At 33.6% G+C, this 18,571-nt stretch overlaps 1 protein-coding gene across 4 annotated transcripts in view; it reads left to right on the top strand.

Moving 5' to 3' along the window:
* Positions 1–18,571, top strand: part of LOC108903722 (MDS1 and EVI1 complex locus protein EVI1-like) — a 314,040-nt gene that overhangs the window by 272,952 nt on the left and 22,517 nt on the right. The gene's annotated exons all lie outside the window — the stretch shown is intronic.

The following is an 18,571-nucleotide window of genomic DNA, read 5'->3' as shown; positions in this document are numbered from 1 at the left end:
CAGATAAACAAATGTTTATGTCTCTCCATTGTTAGTTAAATAACTCAGTTTATTGATATTATGTAAATTTGGTGCAGGTCTGTAAAAACAAACTACAAAAAAAAAACAAAACCTTGATTGATTTTTTAAAACAACTTAAGATGAGGAGGTACATATTATGCACTTTTCTTTTGATGAAAATAGTTTCTATATGCACTTCTGTAACCTCATTCGTTTTTTCATACGTAGGTCAAGATCGAGAATTTCAGAAAAAAAGATCTTTAACTGTTAATATTTTTAAAACTGTTGAAACTGTAAAGAAAGCTAAACAGAAGAAAGTCTTACAGCTGAAAGTTCTTTCCAGTGACTTAAAAAGAGGGATACACTGAGGAAAGGAAATATAGAAGTGCCACTAGTGGTGATACTATACAATTAATTTTTTAATCCCACCTTTGAGAAACGGCCACTAAAACTGTAACACGTACTTTAAAATTTAATCATAATATGCAGCCGTTGTCAAGAAGCAACCCATTTCCCAAGGTATATCTATTACCCTGTCTTGTACATTTAAATAAACAGTAGGTGTTACAGATTCTATTACTTTCCTTATTATATTCAATAAATATAATTGCCACTGATTAAATATAATGTTTCATGATCTTTAAATTACTTTCTGTTCTGTGGTAATTTAAATAACTATCTAAAAACAACAGAACTGTTTAAGATGCATGTGTAAAATACTTAAAGTTTGGTTAAAAACATGAGCTAAGCGAGAGCTTTTAAAAACCAATCTACGATCGTGCAAATTCACTTTCGAAACGGAAAATTTTTCATGATATGAATAATAATAGAATTGTATCGATTTTTGAAAATATATCACTTGAATGATTGATATACATGGACAGTCATCATGACTAATGGTGCAATAAAAACGTGTTATGAAATTTTTTATTGTATAGGTTGCATATACAGGCTGCTCCGAAATTAGGGGGCAATATTTCTACAGGGTGTTCTATGTCGAAAAAGGTTACCTTTTCTTTATATAAACGTGAGGCCAAATATTCTTCGTAAGGAAGTTATAGCCACTTAAAGGGGCCACTCTGATGATGGTTTTTTCTAAATAACTCCGAAATAAGTTGAGATAATTTATGAAAGATAACTAGCTTAACTCTTACGTGCTCAGTCCGTTACTAAAACGAAGTTTTCATCACATACGTTTCAACACTGGGTGGGAGGGGGGTAAATTTTACCATAACTGTTTTATGCTGTGAGTTTTTTGACTTTTGACTGAAAAGTATGAAATTTCAGAGTTTTTTAGTAAAAAAGGTACTCTTGGTCCATATTGGTAGAAAGTTCCATTTTTGTGTAAAATTCGTTTAAAAATAATGTTGCATGTGTTAATCACCGGCAATCGAAATTGTCATACTTTTCAGTCAAAAGTTAAAGCATAAAAAATTTATTGTAAATTGTACCGCCCCCCCCCCAGTGTTATAACGTATGAGATTATTTGTCCATTTCGTTTTAGTCTCAACTCGTTTCGGAGTGATGACTCCTCAGGAAGAATTTGTGTACCCACGCTTATATAAAAAAAAAGCAAAACCTAATTTCGGGACACCCTATATAGGGAAATATACGTTTCATCGTTTATTACACAAGCACATAAAAAAAGTCCAAACCAAAAAGACCCACGTGCTGAGGACGATCCTGCGTCAAAACTGATGACTTGCCGACAAATTTCGGAGAAAAGTAAAATATGGGTTAAAGCTAATTTTTTCCTAAATTTTGTCCAAATATATCAATTTCGTACTATTTTATGGCACTGACTATGATGCCGTTTGTAAAATTTACCCAAATCCAATATTTGGGTGAAAACTCGCCCAAAAAATGGGTCAAAACTGATTTTTTCCTAAATTGTGTCCAGATATATCCATTTCGTAGTAATTTGGACAAAATTTTGAAAAAAATAGTTTTTATCTATAATTGGGTGTTTCAGACAAAAATTTTATTTTTCTCCGAAATTTATCGGCAAGTCATGAATTTTGACTACAGGATCGTCGTGTTCTGCGCATGTGGATATCTTGGGTTTGGACTTTTTTTGTGTGCCTGTTTATATGTAATTAATCAATTCCTCAATTTCTGGAACATCCGATATAACGATTTGTTCAGAATCTAATTTAGATTAGTGTTAAATAATAGGTATGTCTCTTACAACCCTCCCTTATGAATTGATTAAAAAGCAAAATTTGTTTTTGAAACGTTAAGGGTGGAACCGTGAACAATTTTACCATAGAATTAATTTAGCTATCGACCCGACTATCTTCCGTACGCCATAATCCGACACTTGAAAACCTAATCTAGCGAGCATCTCAATTTCAAATGAGTCGAAATAATCTCCGCAGTCAAGTCACTATACGCGACGCAGTTAAGGGTTTTTAAAGGGTGATTTTAGTTTTTTGAGGGCTCCGATATCAGTGCATGTTTGCCAAATGCACAGCTGGGATTAATCGGATTTATTACGGGGTGTATTGATATCGTCACCTTTTGTTACCAGGGGGCACAATGGGGTTGTCCTATGCCCGTGCGACATATTTATTCTTTGTTGTTAATGGATCTCGCCGAAAATACACATGTAGAAGGCGTGCGCCTGATATTTTAATCATTTTTATGGTTGGGAGAGATGGAACGGACCGCTTTTTCTGTTGTGTTGAGGTTGCGCTTCCGTAATGGTGCCGTTTTCAGGAAACCGCAGATATTACTGCCAAATTATGGCGTTTGTGATATTCGTGAACGTTATTGCGTAAGATTACGATTAAGCAACTAAAACCATGATCAAGGTTTATAAAAATGTTGATAAATAGTGTTCTGTAAATGTAATTAGTTTCCGCGCTTGATAATTTGAAATAACGAAAGTTTCGCTTAGCGTCTTTTTTATTAGATGAAAGATATTACATTGTATGGAAAATATTATATGAATTACCATGTACCTTAAGGGCGCCGTATTCATTAAATAGTGTTTACCACAAAGACAAATAATTTCAAACATTTAATGACTGAATAATGTAAAGCTTATCAAATAATAGGAATGTTGTGTTATGCCATCTGCGTATTTTCAAAGATGCCTTAGTAAAACGAATACACAAGTACAAAAAACGATCAAACTATCAAGGTTTTAGGTACTGAAATCTACAAAAATACTAACTTTTTTATGTACAACTCCACATGTAAATATTCTTATAACATTTACTTGCTTAGTCCTACATATACAATTGTTTACTTTTATTTATAAGTACGTGAAAATAATTTTGAAAATTTGGGATGTTTTACAAACGCTTTTTTAAAGTTATTATTTTATTTGAGTAAATTTAAATAGTAACAATGAATAAACAGAACATCAAGGATTTCATTTTTGTGCTTACTTTTGTTCTACAAGTTTTACTTTTCAAGATTTCAGTACCTAAAAACGCTAGAAATTTGACTATTTCTCGGTCAGGGATATGGTCACCTTATCTGTAGGTGACGCAAAGCAGACAGTCAGTTGTGCGCATCGGGCTTACGTTGGAATCAAGAACACAAGAAGATGGGTAGCTGGTTTGTTAGAGTTTGCTTAGATGGACTCACGATAGGCAGAAAATTATGTGCGTCGTCGGTTCAGTCGAAATCAAATTCGATTTGCTTTCAACGCAGCCGTTCAGTTGAGCTCACAGCGTACAGTGCTAAATAGACGTTTATTTTTAACGAATTTTAAAATGGCAACCAAGTTTTCACCAGAGAAAGACGAGAAATTAATCTATCTCGTACGACAACATCCCTCATTGTATACCGTCCCTTCCAAACGTCTCTTAGAAAAGATCGATCTTCACTTTTATTTTGACGTCGACAACTAATTAAATTTAAAAGATCTTTTTCATGTTCTTTCTCAATAAGTATTGTCAGCAAAAAAATTTTCAGCCATTGTCATGAAAAAAAATTTTTTTTGCCAAAATAATAATAAATATTTTCGTCTGCACTTATCAGCATACAATCACAAGCACAATCTAACAAAACACCCTCCTTCAAAACCGATAATGTTGAACGCTACAGATTCTGCTAACCGCGTATGTCGTCTGCGACGCACAGTTCTAACAAACTAAAGCTTTAAATGAAGAATAAGATACAATTATTTTATATACTCCGTTAATCTAGCGTCGACCCTGATGATTTGGATTATTGCTATTGCGTAATCTTCAAAAAATCACTACTCTCGAGGACTGGCCACTGCTTGACTCTCTCGATCGTCTGCCTCTTTAAAATGCGAGCAGGACAGGTTCTTTTTGTTGCCTGTAACTTGTAGTACACCGTCTCTAAAGCTATGGTTTGTTAGAGCTGTAAGTGACGCAAAGCAGTCAGTTGGGCGCGTTGGACTTACACTGAAATCTAGAACACAAGAAGATGCGTAGCCGGTTTGTTAGATTCTGCTCAGGTGGACTCACTATAGGCAGAGAATTTTGTACGTCGTCAGTTCAGTCGAAATCAAATTTGATTTGATTTCAACACAGTCGTTCAGTTGAGCTCACAGCGTACAGTGCTAAAAAGCGTTTATTTTTAACGAATTTAAAATGACAACCAAGTTTTCACCAGACGAAGACGAGAACTAATTAAATTGAAACTAAGATCTTTTTGATATTATTCTTTCTTAATAAGTATTGTCACCAAAAAATGTTCACCCATTGTCACGATAAAAATAAATTATGCCACAGTAATAATAAATACTTTCGTCTGCATTTACCAGTATACATTCACAAACACTAAATCTAACAAAACACTCTCCCTTCAAAACCGATAAAGTTGAACGCTATAGATTCTGCTAACAGTGTATGCCGTCTGCAACGCACAGTTCTAACAAACCAAAGCTTTAGGCACTTTACTCTGCGGGTTTCGACTAAGTCTTTTCTCTGTTTCGTTTTTAACACTTCTATACATTGACACTTTTCGTGTCCTTTCACTGTTTTCTATTTTAGCTGGCAACTTTCACTGTTTTTTTGGTTCAGTTGTAATATTTTTGATTAATGTATCGCCTTGGAATGTTCAGTTAAAGATATACAATACAATGACAATATTTTTCTATCAAATTTTCTAGTGAATCCTGGACGTTTTGAACCATTGATGTAGATTCTACGTTTGAATTAGAATAATTTAAAACAATATGGTATTGAATATACAAAGTTTGTTTGGTATGATTGATATACAAGATATATTTCGGTTGCATACTGTAAAAATATCGGTGTGGTGAAAGCAATAAAGGTACGAAGTGAATCTATTGAGTAAATTATTGAGTACATTTTCATTCACTATTGAGCATTTTGATAATTTTACTCATTTATGACAATATTTGAACTGAAACTGAGTACATTTAGTCAAATATTGGAAAATAAACCCCTTAGATAAATTCTGCAGATAAACTCGTATTTAGTGCACTTGTAGCTAAATCGAAATAAATGTCCTTATTATTGAGTGACCCCTCAACATTCCACGATTGTCGTGCGTTGTCTTTGTCTATTCCCATCGTCCCTATGATTAGGTCATCTCGTGACGTGGTATAAGGCGTGTAGTGCTAGACAAGTCTCCGTTAATCCGGTTATTTTGGTGAAAATTATGTTTAAATGTAGTAGCTTCATTACAATAATTAAAAACAATAATATATTGAGTCTCCATTTATATTTGGTTAAATAAAGGAATTATTAAATTGCTACTTATACTTACATACGTATCTGTAACGTACAGTATAGGTTATGGCAATCTATTCGTCCGATCAGCTAACCAATTTCCTTAATTAGGACCTAAAATATTGTCTCTAAAACAGAACAGTGTAGAAACCACTGTAGCAGCTTAGTAGTTTATGACTTTAATACAATTACATTTACATTAAAATTTTAAAAGAAATTTGCACTATAAAAATCGGTGTGATTGAAAGCAATAAAGGTTCGGAGTGAATACATTGAGTACATTTTCAATCAATATTGGGTATTTTGATCATTTTACTCATTTGTGATTATATTTACACTAAAACTGAGTACTTTCACTAAAATATAGGTACCCCTTAAATAAATTCTTCACGTAAACTCGTATTTGATGCACTTGTACCTAAATCAGAGTAAATGTTTTCATTACTGAGTGAGTTTAAATGTATATTAATTTCGAGTAATTTGAATGAAGTCGTGAAGATGGAACCACTTACATTCTTCTTGCTTCATCTTCTTCTTGCTTCTGTAATCTCGACCACAGTTGATAGGGGCCTGTTAGATGCTCCAGAAAAGCGCGATCGCCAGGAGAACAGGCCTTAGCCGTCGGCGGCGGACTTCAGCTGGCGAGTCTCAGCCAGGACAGGAGGAGGCGCCTGTGAAGTGAATTAATTTCAACACTGTATATCCTAATTAATCATTTGTGAGTGATTTATTTTTGCACTCAATATTTAGTTAATTAAAAACCAAGTCTGAGTAAAAAATGACTCAATAATAGTTAAATTTAAATCGTATTAGAGAAAAAGTCAACTCTAAATTGGTTTTATATACTCAGAATAGAGCCAAACGTCGCTCAATTGATAGTTAGCGGCAACTCAGATTTGAGCAGGGATGGGCGTTTACGCGTCAACTTTAATTGTCGACGTCTACGTGTAGAGTTCGCGTAGACTATGTAAACGACGTAGACTATGTAGACAATGTAGACAAAGCGGAGTTTGTGCTCTAATTTCAGTTTAATCTAACCTATATATTATAAAATTATTTTGAAAGGGTACCTTCAGGGTCGGAAAGTCCCCGTGGTTCATCGGCCGTTACGTGAGAGCGAGTTAGAAATCCGTGCGATAGAGAAGGATGGCTATAATGAAGGCGTCTCATAGTCACCGCCCATTTCGCCCTTCCACAAATAAGAAGTGGATCTTAATTTGTGGAAGGGCGAAATGGGCGGTGACTATTAGACGCCTTCATTATAGCCATCTTTCTCTATCGCACGGATTTCTATGACTTTCTTTATTGCTCTCACGTAACGGCCGATGAACCATGGGGACTTTCCGACCCTGTATAATATAAATTAGTAGAAATATTTAATACAAATTTTTTCTATTAATTTCTGTAACTCCTAACACCTTTAGAAAAAATAAAATTAACGTTTTCTAACTAAACTAAAATATCTACACAAAGTTCTTAAAATTTAATCAGATATTCCAAATTGTTGCCGACTTTAAAAATGATAAGATTTTCATTAAAGAATATATGCGACATATCTTTATTTAGAGATTTTATAGAAAAAAAAATGTTAGTCAATCTGAACTGACCTAAAACTATCGAGGAGCATCAAGCGAGACACACTTTTTTTTTCTCGTGAATTCTGGGCAGATATTCATACATTTTTTTTTATAGATGGTTGTGATAGGTAGGTACTTTTCCAAATTCCAAATTTTCAATTTTTCTTTTTTTGCAAGAATCACGAGTTACAGCCTTACGAAATTCTTTTTTTGAGGTACATACCTACCACACCTTTTTCTAGTTTTGAGAGTTTCTTAATTGTTGACATTGTCGACATTGTCTACATTGTCGACTCTTCCAAATTAAGTCTCCATCTAGGTCATTGTCTACGCGTAGACAATTGCATTGTCTACGTCGACATTGTCTACCCGCCCATCCCTGGATTTGAGTAAAACTCACTCATTTCTGATGCAATAGTTTCACTCAGTTGTACTCATACTAATAGAGTGAAAATTTCACTCAATCGGATGTGGAGAGAAATTAATACAATATTGAGTGAAATTGAGTGAAATTTGAGTGAAATTTGTTTACAGTGCAAAGCCACTACAGATATTAAAGAAATGGAAGCACAGGCGGGAGCCTTTGATGATCATTTAATCAACAGTATCAGGCTCTCAACGTCATTTGCTGCTCTATCTCTTTGTCTCAGGAGCAGTCTTCAGCTCCATAAACAACTCTGGTGGTTCGGTTTGAAACATCGGCGATTTTCAGACGGGGGGGACTTAGAATTTGAATTCATACACACATGTATACAGGGTGTTAAAAAAAGAGTGTAAAATATTTAAGGAGGTAATAGTATGAACCAAAGTAAGCAGAAAAGTCTCAATAAACATGGGTCCGCAAAGTAACGGTTGCGGAGATATCGAATGTTTTATATATTTTAGCCCCTATTTTTATTTTGCAAAAACGTTGTGTATTTTCTTATAATAGTTGGTTGATGTTTAGTGAAATAAACAGTACGTATTTGACAGTTGTTCTCAGTGCACAAGTTTTCTTTCGCTATGGCTGGTTACTCTAACGCAGAATTAACAGACATGCATTTCATGTATGGTCGTGCTAATGGGAACGCCACCAAAGCACGACGTCTTTATGTTGACGCTTATCCAAATCGCCAGATTCCTTCACAACGTATGTTTGGAAGAATTCACCAAAGATTACGTGATACCAGTTCCTTGAGTAAACAGTGCCATTTATCCGGAAGACCAAGGTCGGTATCCACTCCTAGAGCTGAAGAAGAAATTCTAGCACTGGTAGAGCAGAATCCAGGTACGAGTGTGCGGAGAATATCAACCGAGGTAGGAATTAGTGGTCCTCTTGTTTGGAGAATTCTTCACGAGCAACTACTTTATCCATACCATGTGCAACGAGTACAGGCCTTAAATCCAATAAATGATCATCAAGCACGTTTGGTTTTTTGTCGCTGGTTTCTACGTCATGATGCCGAAGACCCTCGTTTTCTTGCAAACATTCTTTTTACTGATGAGGCCGGGTTCACAAGAAATGGAGTGTTTAATTTTCACAATACGCATATTTGGGCCGACGAAAATCCTCATGCTCTAATAGAATCTGGACATCAGGCACGTTTTTCAATAAACATTTGGATAGGTATTGTAGGTGACAGGTTTCTAGGTCCTGTTGTTTTACCAAACCGATTAACAGGCGCTGCTTACCTCAACTTTCTGCAGAACACACTGTATGAGTTTTTGAAAGACATTCCTTTGAATCAGAGGCAACAAATGTGGTTCCAGCATGATGGTGCTCCAGCTCATTTTTCCATGGCCGTTAGAGAGCATTTACACCAAACTTTTCCACATAGATGGGAAGGGCCGGACCTGTTTTATGGCCTCCAAGATCGCCTAATCTGAGCCCTCTAGATTTCTTTGTTTGGGGATATTTGAAGATATTAGTGTATGGTACTTCTGTAAATAGCCTGGAAGAGCTGCAGCTACGGATTAATCAAAAGTGTCAAGAAATCCAAACCAAGGAGCGTGTTTTCGAAAGAGTTCGAATATCGTTGAGACGAAGATGTCGTGCCTGCTTGGAAATGGATGGAGAGCACTTTGAACATCTTCTGTAACTTTGTTTTTTGTTTGTTAAAGTTTATTAAGACTTTTCTGCTTATTTTGGTTCATACTATTACCTCCTGAAATATTTTACACTCTTTTTTTAACACCCTGTATACATAAAAGTCATACAAGAAACAATTTCAAATTCGGTTTACGTGTATCTCTTGTACTTGCAATTTAATTACAAAATAGACCAAATTTTAGGGCATTTTAGTCAAGTGCAGTGCACTTGGGATATTATAAATTTGCTTGAGCAGAATTTGATAAAAATATTCAATTTATGCTTTTTTCTAGGTATCACTAATAGAGTAGTTGAGTTAAAAACTTACAGAGTTTTATTTTCGAAGACTGATTCAATCTATCATTCTTTTTTATGTAAACTATATGAATGAATTTATTTTAAACCAGGCGAAACATATCAGGATTATATTTGCAAAATGAATCGAATTTGATGAGAAACAGCACATTTATAGAATTCAGTCAATTAAATTGTTGTCTCGATGGAAACTAAATTACAAATTAGTTTGTCCATTTGACCGATTCTCTGTCTGCACAAATAATGAAACCACCTATGCTAGCTCACCACCAATAGGACGTATTGTATATTCTGACATAATTTGATCACATTTCGGTAGAGTCAAATAGTTGACTTCATCTGTTTCCGGGTCGGAAAGAACGGTATCAGCACGAAACGTCAAAGATGGCTGTGTGATAGCCCGTGCCATATGGCGTTCTTTTGTTTTATTGCGCCAGTCGCTGCGATCTCTTTTTAAACGTATGCGTTTTCACGTGATGAATATTCCAAATTAGGGGGTTGAAGGACAGATGTTTAAATACGGTTAAATATACACCTGACTTTTGACCCAACCGAAATGATTTTTACGCGATTTGGCGTCATAACTATGAAATATGATTGCTTTTGTAGTACCATTCGGGAAAATTAATTATAGTGTGCGTACACGATAACAACTGTTACTTCTGAAAGTAATTATTACTAAAAGTTGGAAAACCAATTCAGTATAGATTGGACAGAAAATGCACTCTGAAAACTTATTCTGAAATGCGTTTAATGATTAAATTAGAAAATTACAAGTAGATATATGAAAATGTTAGATACTTTGAACAAGAAAGAAATAAGGAAAAGATCACATATTGGAAAAAAACCTAAATTATTTTGATATTTCTGAGGCCTTCTAGCTGGTACTTTGGATTAATTTAACTAGATTGTCTTATTTTCATCTCAAGAATCTCTACTTTTTAAAAACATTGAGCAAATTTTACCTAAATCGCATTCAATACAATTCAGTAAAATTGTCACTCTCTTAAAACGACTACAATAACAGTTTTATTTGTGGAACTATTTAGACAGAATTGACTAATTTTACTCAAATCAAATTTTCTAATACTCTCTACTCTGGGTGACTTTATTGCTATTATCTTGAGCATATAAAAACAAGTGTCAATTACAGTGGAATTAATTAGAAGTCATATACTTATCTATTTCATGTTTTACTAATTCATCTGACATCGTAGTTAATTAGTAATTAGTAATAATAACCACAAAAAAAGTTCTATGCCAGAGACGGATTCAGATTCAGCATCAAAAAATACACAAAGTCTATGTAAACTTTTTTTGTGGGGCTGTGTAATTGATTGTAGTTAATTGATAGAATTTGGTGAAATAATTTGTTTGTGGGTTATAACAAATGCAACTAAATTATGTGTTTAAAGTTTTACACATATTCAAAAATATTTATTGTAAGAGTTATATCTCAACATACTTACTTTAAAGAGTTAAATAAAGTCAATAACAGAAAAAAGCTCGAATTGAAAAAAAATAGTGGATTTAACTTCACTCAATTTTCATCAAAGATAACCCTAATATAGATCTCCTGCAATTTTGAACTTGTCTCCACAATAGGTGACTTCCCAATGGAATATGAACTGAGTGGGGAGGATAGACAATGTCGCAAATTGACCAATACCTCCCGAATAAGGAAAACATTCACTCAGTTTTAGGTATAAGTAGGTGTTTTTTTTAATAGAATATTTATAATGGTTATATTAAAGTATTTCAATCAGTTCAAATTTAGTTCATCTATTCTTATAAATCATTAAAATTGTTAATATTCTCATTATAGGTATCTCAGTATACTGAGGGAAATATCGTTTAGCCATAAGTAGAAATTGATTATAAAATACCTGATTTAAATAGGCTCCTGGAAGGTAATGGTAAAAAAATATGTTGATAAAGGAGCCCTTTAGGACCCCAAACTTTTTATATATTGTTGCAAGGACATCTTCTTCCTACGGTAGCTACAACACAAGTTTTACCCTAGAAAAGGTTTTTATTGCGAAATTTCACTAAATTTTACTCAATAATGTATCCATTTCTGTCCACACCCGATTAAGTGAAATTTTCAGTCTATTAGTATGAGTACAACAGAAACTATTGCATCAGAAATTAGTGAGTTTTACTCAAAATCCGAGTTACTGTTAACTATCAATTGAGAAACTTTCGACTATACTCTGAGTATCTGAAACCAATATAGAGTTGAATTTGTCTCTAATATTATTTAAATTTAACTATTATTGAGTTATTTTTTACTCAGACTTGGTTTATATTCTCTTTAAATTTTAATATGAATATCATTGTATTTAAGTCATAAACTAATAAGCTGCTATAGTGGTTTCTACACAAATCTGTTTTAGAGACAATATTTTAGGTCTCGATTAAATGAATTGGTGAACTGATCGGACGAATAGATTGCCATAAACTATATTGTACGTTTGAAATACGTAATTATAGATAACAATTTAACCATCCATTTATTTAACCCAATATTAATCGAGACAATATATTGTCTTTAATTATTGTAATTAAATCACTGCATTTAAATATTATTTTCACTAGAATGACCAGATAAATCAATATTTGACCAACTCCAAAGCACACCATCCGCTTTACTGCCATGCGATTTAACATCATTTGACTTTTTTCGTCTAAGCCGACAAGCCCACGACCAGCCACGCCTTGAAAGAAAAAATTGAGCGCCATATTAACGAAATTCAGTCGCATTTATGCAAAACGGTCATGGAATATTTCGACAAAAATGTGCAAGCATGTGACAGCAAAGCTGTAGAGGCCATTCACCGGATATGCTATTTCATACACAACCCTCCGCTGAATACTTTATAAAATTATAGAAAATTCACAATTTTTAATTGAAAACCTGTGTTTTCCATCAAAATTATTTCCTTCGTGAATTTTGGGACCTCCTTTAGTAAACTATGAATTTAAAGTAGTAAATAATTTAAAGTAGTAAAAAATAATTTCTATTATAATACGGATTACCTTACACTGAGAGACTTTCTTTGCTACTGTTGCCTTCTAACCACAAGAAAAACTGCTTTGCTGAAAGGAACTCATTTGCAATAAGTAGACAGTTTTGCTATAATCTCTTTGCTACGTCAAACAAGTCGACTCATTAACCCTAAACGAGTCAACTCATTAACCCCAGGTGACTCCTCATTAATCCCAAGCGAGTCAACTCATTAACCCCAAGCCAGTCAACTCATTAACCCTAAGCAAGTAAACTCATAGAGTCAACTCATTAATTCCAAGTGAATCAACTCCGTATTTATTATTTATCGGTGTTATTGACTCTCTTCACTATTCGTGCACCATGCAATGCAACTAATAATGTTGTACATATCTTCAAACAAGCATAAATAGTCTTGAAATCCCCATTCAAGAAGTAAGAGTTCGTATTCAGCCTGCATTGTGTGCATGTAATCACGCATGCATATAAGTACTATTGCATACATATATACGCAAAATACCCTAATTGAAAACATTCTGGCGGTTGTTAGACTACTGAAAACTGACTCAACATTCGATCACAAAACATCTCTTTATTATAAAGGACCCAAGGACTAACGATTGACGAACGTATATCATGTGCTACGTGTTACAGCAAAATGGCGAAACTTCTAATTTCTCTATGGGCGAAACCATGGTCTGCATAAGGCCCGCGTAATCGCGCATGCGCACTGAGCCGAATTCCGGTTTATTCTGGAAATTATTAAGTGAGCCCTAATTTGCTACAAATAAGGACTGACTAACCCCAATTGGATGGATTGTGGTAGTAGACACGTTTTAGCAAAATGTACTTACTTGTGGCAGCATAAATTTTTTTCTGTGCCAGCAAAAATTTTACCTACTGTAGCTAAAATATCTTATTGTTAGCAAGCCCCTCTCTTACAATTATAGTCTGTTTAGAAATGAAAGAGAGTAGTAAAAGCTTGTTATGAATGCAAATCGTAAATAAATGTAGTACTGGTGCTTATATTCCATATTTTTATATTATGTATTTTCGGTGTAGATGAGGTGTACTTTTAAAAAAACTTTGTGTGACCGGGTTGAACTAAATTGTAGCAGGTAGCTAAAATTTAATCCCCGACAATCCGTCTTTGTCTATGCCGCTTCAATTTCTCGGTCCATTTCTCTTATAAGTAAACAATATAAAAACAGCATTTCAAAACATGAGGCTACTTTAAGCATCATAACCGGGTTAAGAGGGTTTTTAGTAATTCAAATAAAATTATTCAATATTATTATCAAAATATTTATTTAAATTTAATGAATAGACTTTTATTCCACACAAAAATATATGTATTTTGAAAATTCAAATTATGGTGAGTAAATGTAGTGTTGTATAAATGTACAATAAAGAAAATAAAAAAGTAGGTATATTAAAATTCATCCTCTGAATATTCTGATGAATTATCTTCGTCTCCTAGATTGATAACGATAGGTTCCACAGTAACGTCAATTAAATTATCGAGTTCCCACATTTTCTCCTCTTCTTTTTGTACATGATGTATACATCTTTGCCAGTTATCTGCAGTTACTCGTTCCAAGGAATTTTTTAACAAAATTTTCACGTCACTTAATTTAAACGTCGTATTATTTCGCGCTACATCTCCTTTTACCTGCGCCCAGACTAATTCGATTGGGTTAAGTTCACAGTGATAAGGTGGTAACCGTAGTACCGTTATTTGGCGATTTGTTGCCATTTCATCGATAACATATTTTTTCTGATCTTTATTAAGATTGACAAGTGTCAAAAGTTCCTTTTTCACCATATTTGTTTCAAAAGAAATGTTTTTTCCGGATAACCATTGAATTATATCGGCTTTCCTCCAAGCAGTCGTAGGCGTCCGCTCGGTCTGCCGTGAATGGTAACTGGCATTATCCATGACAATTACAGACCCCGGAGGAATAAGATCCAACATCTGTGTAAAATACTCTTCGAAAACATCTGCGTTCATGTCTTCGTGATAGTCACCTGTATTTTTAGATTCAAATAAAAGTAAACCGCCATCTACAAAACCACTGGCACTACCTATATGTGTCACTATTAATCTTCGCCCTTTACCTGAAGGTGCCTTGAACCCTGTTGAAAGTCCATCCAAAAATGCTTGTCGAAAACTTTTTACATTTTTATCTTGCCATACTTTTGTTACAGTATATCCCTCGTTGACCCAAGTTTCGTCTAGATAATAAATATTCCTCCCTTCGTCACGGAATTTTCTAATTGATCTTAAGTAGGATCTTCGCCAACAAATAATTTCATCTTTATCGATAAGAACTGACTTCCTGTTCTGCTTTTCCCAGCAAAAATTCAACTCTCGTAAGACGGCCCATAATTTGCTTCTACTGATTTTTGGCAAATCGTTGTCCTCTGAAAGTTCACTTAAAATTTTGTTTAGCGTTGGTATTTCTTTTTTAAAATAAAATGAGTGTACTTTTCTGCGAATGACATTTTTGAAGAAATCATCTATAACGACTTTTGACCTCCCTGTAGATGATTTTGGGGGATTTACAGTATCTTGTTCATTTTTTGTTTCCTTTAAAAGTCTGTAGATAGTCGATTTTCCAATTCCTGTCATTTTTGTTAGCATTAGTGTTACCCGATAATTACCTGAAACGAAATATTACCACGCCCATGGCCGGTTCTTATCTCGGGGTTTTATTACTCTCTTTCATTTCCAAACAGACTATAGTGGGTTTATTTCAGTGTAGCAAATTTTTTTTATCGATCGATTTCCCTCAGTGTATTTTTAATGTGTTCACATTGCAGTATTGTGTGGAAGTTCCACGATCACAAAATAGTTCGACAACTTGTATTTCTTCTATTTTTTTAATTTTTTTTATTTTGAGACAATGTGTAAAGTCGTATACTCGTATTTATATTAAATTTGCGATGCACGTGCTTCGACGCATTTACAGCCATTAATTAAAAAAAAACGTAATAAACAACTTCCCGCCTTACGCCACAAATGCAGTGACAGAGCCCTTAATGGCAAAATCACTTATCAATCAAAATCAGTAGAACCCTCGGGAAGCGGATGGCCCCCACCGCCGGCCAATTTCACGACAATATCATGTGTCCTTATCTAGTCCACTAAAACACCCCCTAATACATGACATAAACGGGGTTAACGAAATCCTTTCATTCATGCGTTTGACGTTTCCACCCCCCTTTCTCTGTCTTCGTGTCGGCGGCCGTGGGGGTGCGAAAGAGAGGGCTAGACTCAACTCTGACCCGCCAATAAGGGGACAGGTGAAGGTGCAATATGTTGTGGTGACTTTGATATTTAGTTTATATTTGTATTTTAAAACCTGTGGATCACTTTGTACCCTCTTTGTTGGCGGTGGAGGTGGTGGTTTTGAAAAAAAGTGAGTGACTATACTTGAAAAAGCAGGTTTGTGAACGTCTAATATAAAGTCAGGTAATTTCTTGTCGGAAAAAGTGCTCATCTAAGTCCATTTTTATATTTATTTAGTTGCGCTTTTTTTAATGATTTTATATACAGGGCGTCCGTAAGTTAATGGGTTATACTTCAAGGGTAACTTGATGATTTAGATCAAGTTACATTAGTAAGATTTTGTATCTTTAAAAAGAAATCGTTTAAAATATTTAAAAAAAAATTTAGGGACATTTCATGAAATTTGACAAGTTTTTATGGTAATTGAATATGAAATATAAAGTTTGCTAAAAACACCTTTGAATCGCTTGTTTCTTTGTCATATTTATTTCGTTGGTAGAGGTTTTGAGAAAATGTAGATATTGATCTACAGAAATTGCCTTAACGATTGAAATAATGTTTTTTTTTTCTAATATTCAACTTTTCGACGTATCAAGGCAAATTGATTTCAATCGGTTTATTTTCACTCAAGTAAGCTAAGTACCACTGAAGTATTTCCTGTTCATTCTGGACACCCTTTATATAAAGTAGAGATGGAGAAGTTTCAGTCCCTTCATCTTCTGATTCGTATACTTTATCTCACAATTTACAGTTTTTTTTTGTTTTTCTTTTTTCATAGTGGTTGATTTTTTAATTACTCCGTTCTATTTATGTATCAATCAAATCAATGTAAAGATATTAATAACAAATTAATTTTTATTTAAGCCGAAATCATAGAGAAGAAACATTCTACAAATTTGTTGAATCTACCGAATATCGAAACAAAACCCAATTTCGGTTTTAATCTACAGGGTGTTTCATAATGTGCAAATATTTTAAGGTTAAATTTAGAAATTTGAAATTTGGTACACGTTAACAACTACTATAGTTGAATGGTACTTTTTTGCACGATCAAGCTTTTTTAGTTCACTTACCATGTTTGTTTCTACGACAGTAGGATGCGCTTACTGGTTGCTAAGGCTAACAAAACGGTAAGTAATTCACTTACCGTTTTAGAACGGTAAGTGAATAACTGTCAAAATAGACATTTTCAACATCGCATTGATTTGGAATGAGTTTTCTAGAATTCAGTTTAAAATGTGGGTAATTGATATAAAATAAAGATGTATTTTAAATCTATTTATTAATGTTGAAATTAAATGTACAGTTTGTACAATTGCTTACAGAAATTGGAGCAGTACATGTTTTTTCAATTTCTATTCTATTCTAGAACTGTCAATTTCGTCAATTAAGGAAGCCGTGACAACAATAAACATCAGTAGATTTTAAAAAACCTGCTTCGCAAATTTATTCAGAAACGTAATTTTTGACGTTACATAAAAAATTAAATACGTATATATAATTTCGTTTTCATTTATTGCGATCGTGCAAAAAATAGTATAAGCATCACGAACGTTAAGAGTTATACCGTTCTCAGACAAAATTGGAGGCTTCGCTTCGCTCAGCCTCCAAACATTGTCTTCGAACGGTAAATTACCCTTACCGTTCTTAATGCTTAATATACCATTTGGTAGTCTTTTTTTTCTGGTTTATGTCTTTGAATGAAAGAAATAATTAGCACCCCTTGGTTTTATTTCTCTCACAACTTTTTTCTACGTTAGCCAATTCCAACAAGAAAAATATCTTTTAATATTACATTTCATTTAGAAACCTTTTTTACACTTCCCATTTTTTCGTATACTAATTGGTTTACGAGCAAAAAAATAAATTATATTTCCTTGCCGAATAGGTACACATAATTGGTACAACCGTTATCAAAAACGATTGTCATTTTTGACACGCTTTTTGCAAAAATTCTTTCTTATTAATAGGAAAAGCTAAGCAAATATGATAATATGGGGGCTCAAATCGAAAAAATGTATTGGAAGTACCATACCCCCCTCGCTGTAACACCTCCTTAAAACATTTGCACATGTCTATGAAACAAACCTGTACACTGCATCTTGTTGGTATATCGTCTTTGTGTGAATATTATAGAAGAATTTAAATATTTACATTTTTTATTCCTTCAATGACTACTGTTGTATGTTAGAAAGTATGAGATCTATCTCGGATGTTATTTTTTTATTAACATCAGTGTAATTTGTTGATTAAGAAACTTAATACTCAAGATAAGTTTCTTAATTTCTGAAACGGAATAGTTTAGAGAAGTATAGAAAAATTCATGTGTAGTTCACTAAAAAGTTATAAAAAAAAGTATGTATTAAACATTTATAGCTTAAGATATTAAATACTCTTATACTATGTTAATTATAAATATTCGAAAGATAAGTTAAATCATAAAATGGTCTAAAATGGTCCTTCAAAGACTCTAATTTTAATTATAGTACCCAAATATGTTATTGAGATTGGATTGTTTCCTATTTTTGACATAATGTTTACTTCTCCAGAACAACATATTATTTATTATCTATTTCTTAAGCCCGATATCTACATAATTTTTAATTTGAAAAATAATAACAATAATAATAG

This window comes from Anoplophora glabripennis, unplaced genomic scaffold, assembly GCF_000390285.2.
Source record: "Anoplophora glabripennis isolate ALB-LARVAE unplaced genomic scaffold, Agla_2.0 scaffold63, whole genome shotgun sequence".
In the NCBI taxonomy this organism is placed as follows: Eukaryota; Metazoa; Arthropoda; class Insecta; order Coleoptera; family Cerambycidae; genus Anoplophora; species Anoplophora glabripennis.
This window is presented reverse-complemented; position numbering and strand designations above follow the sequence as displayed.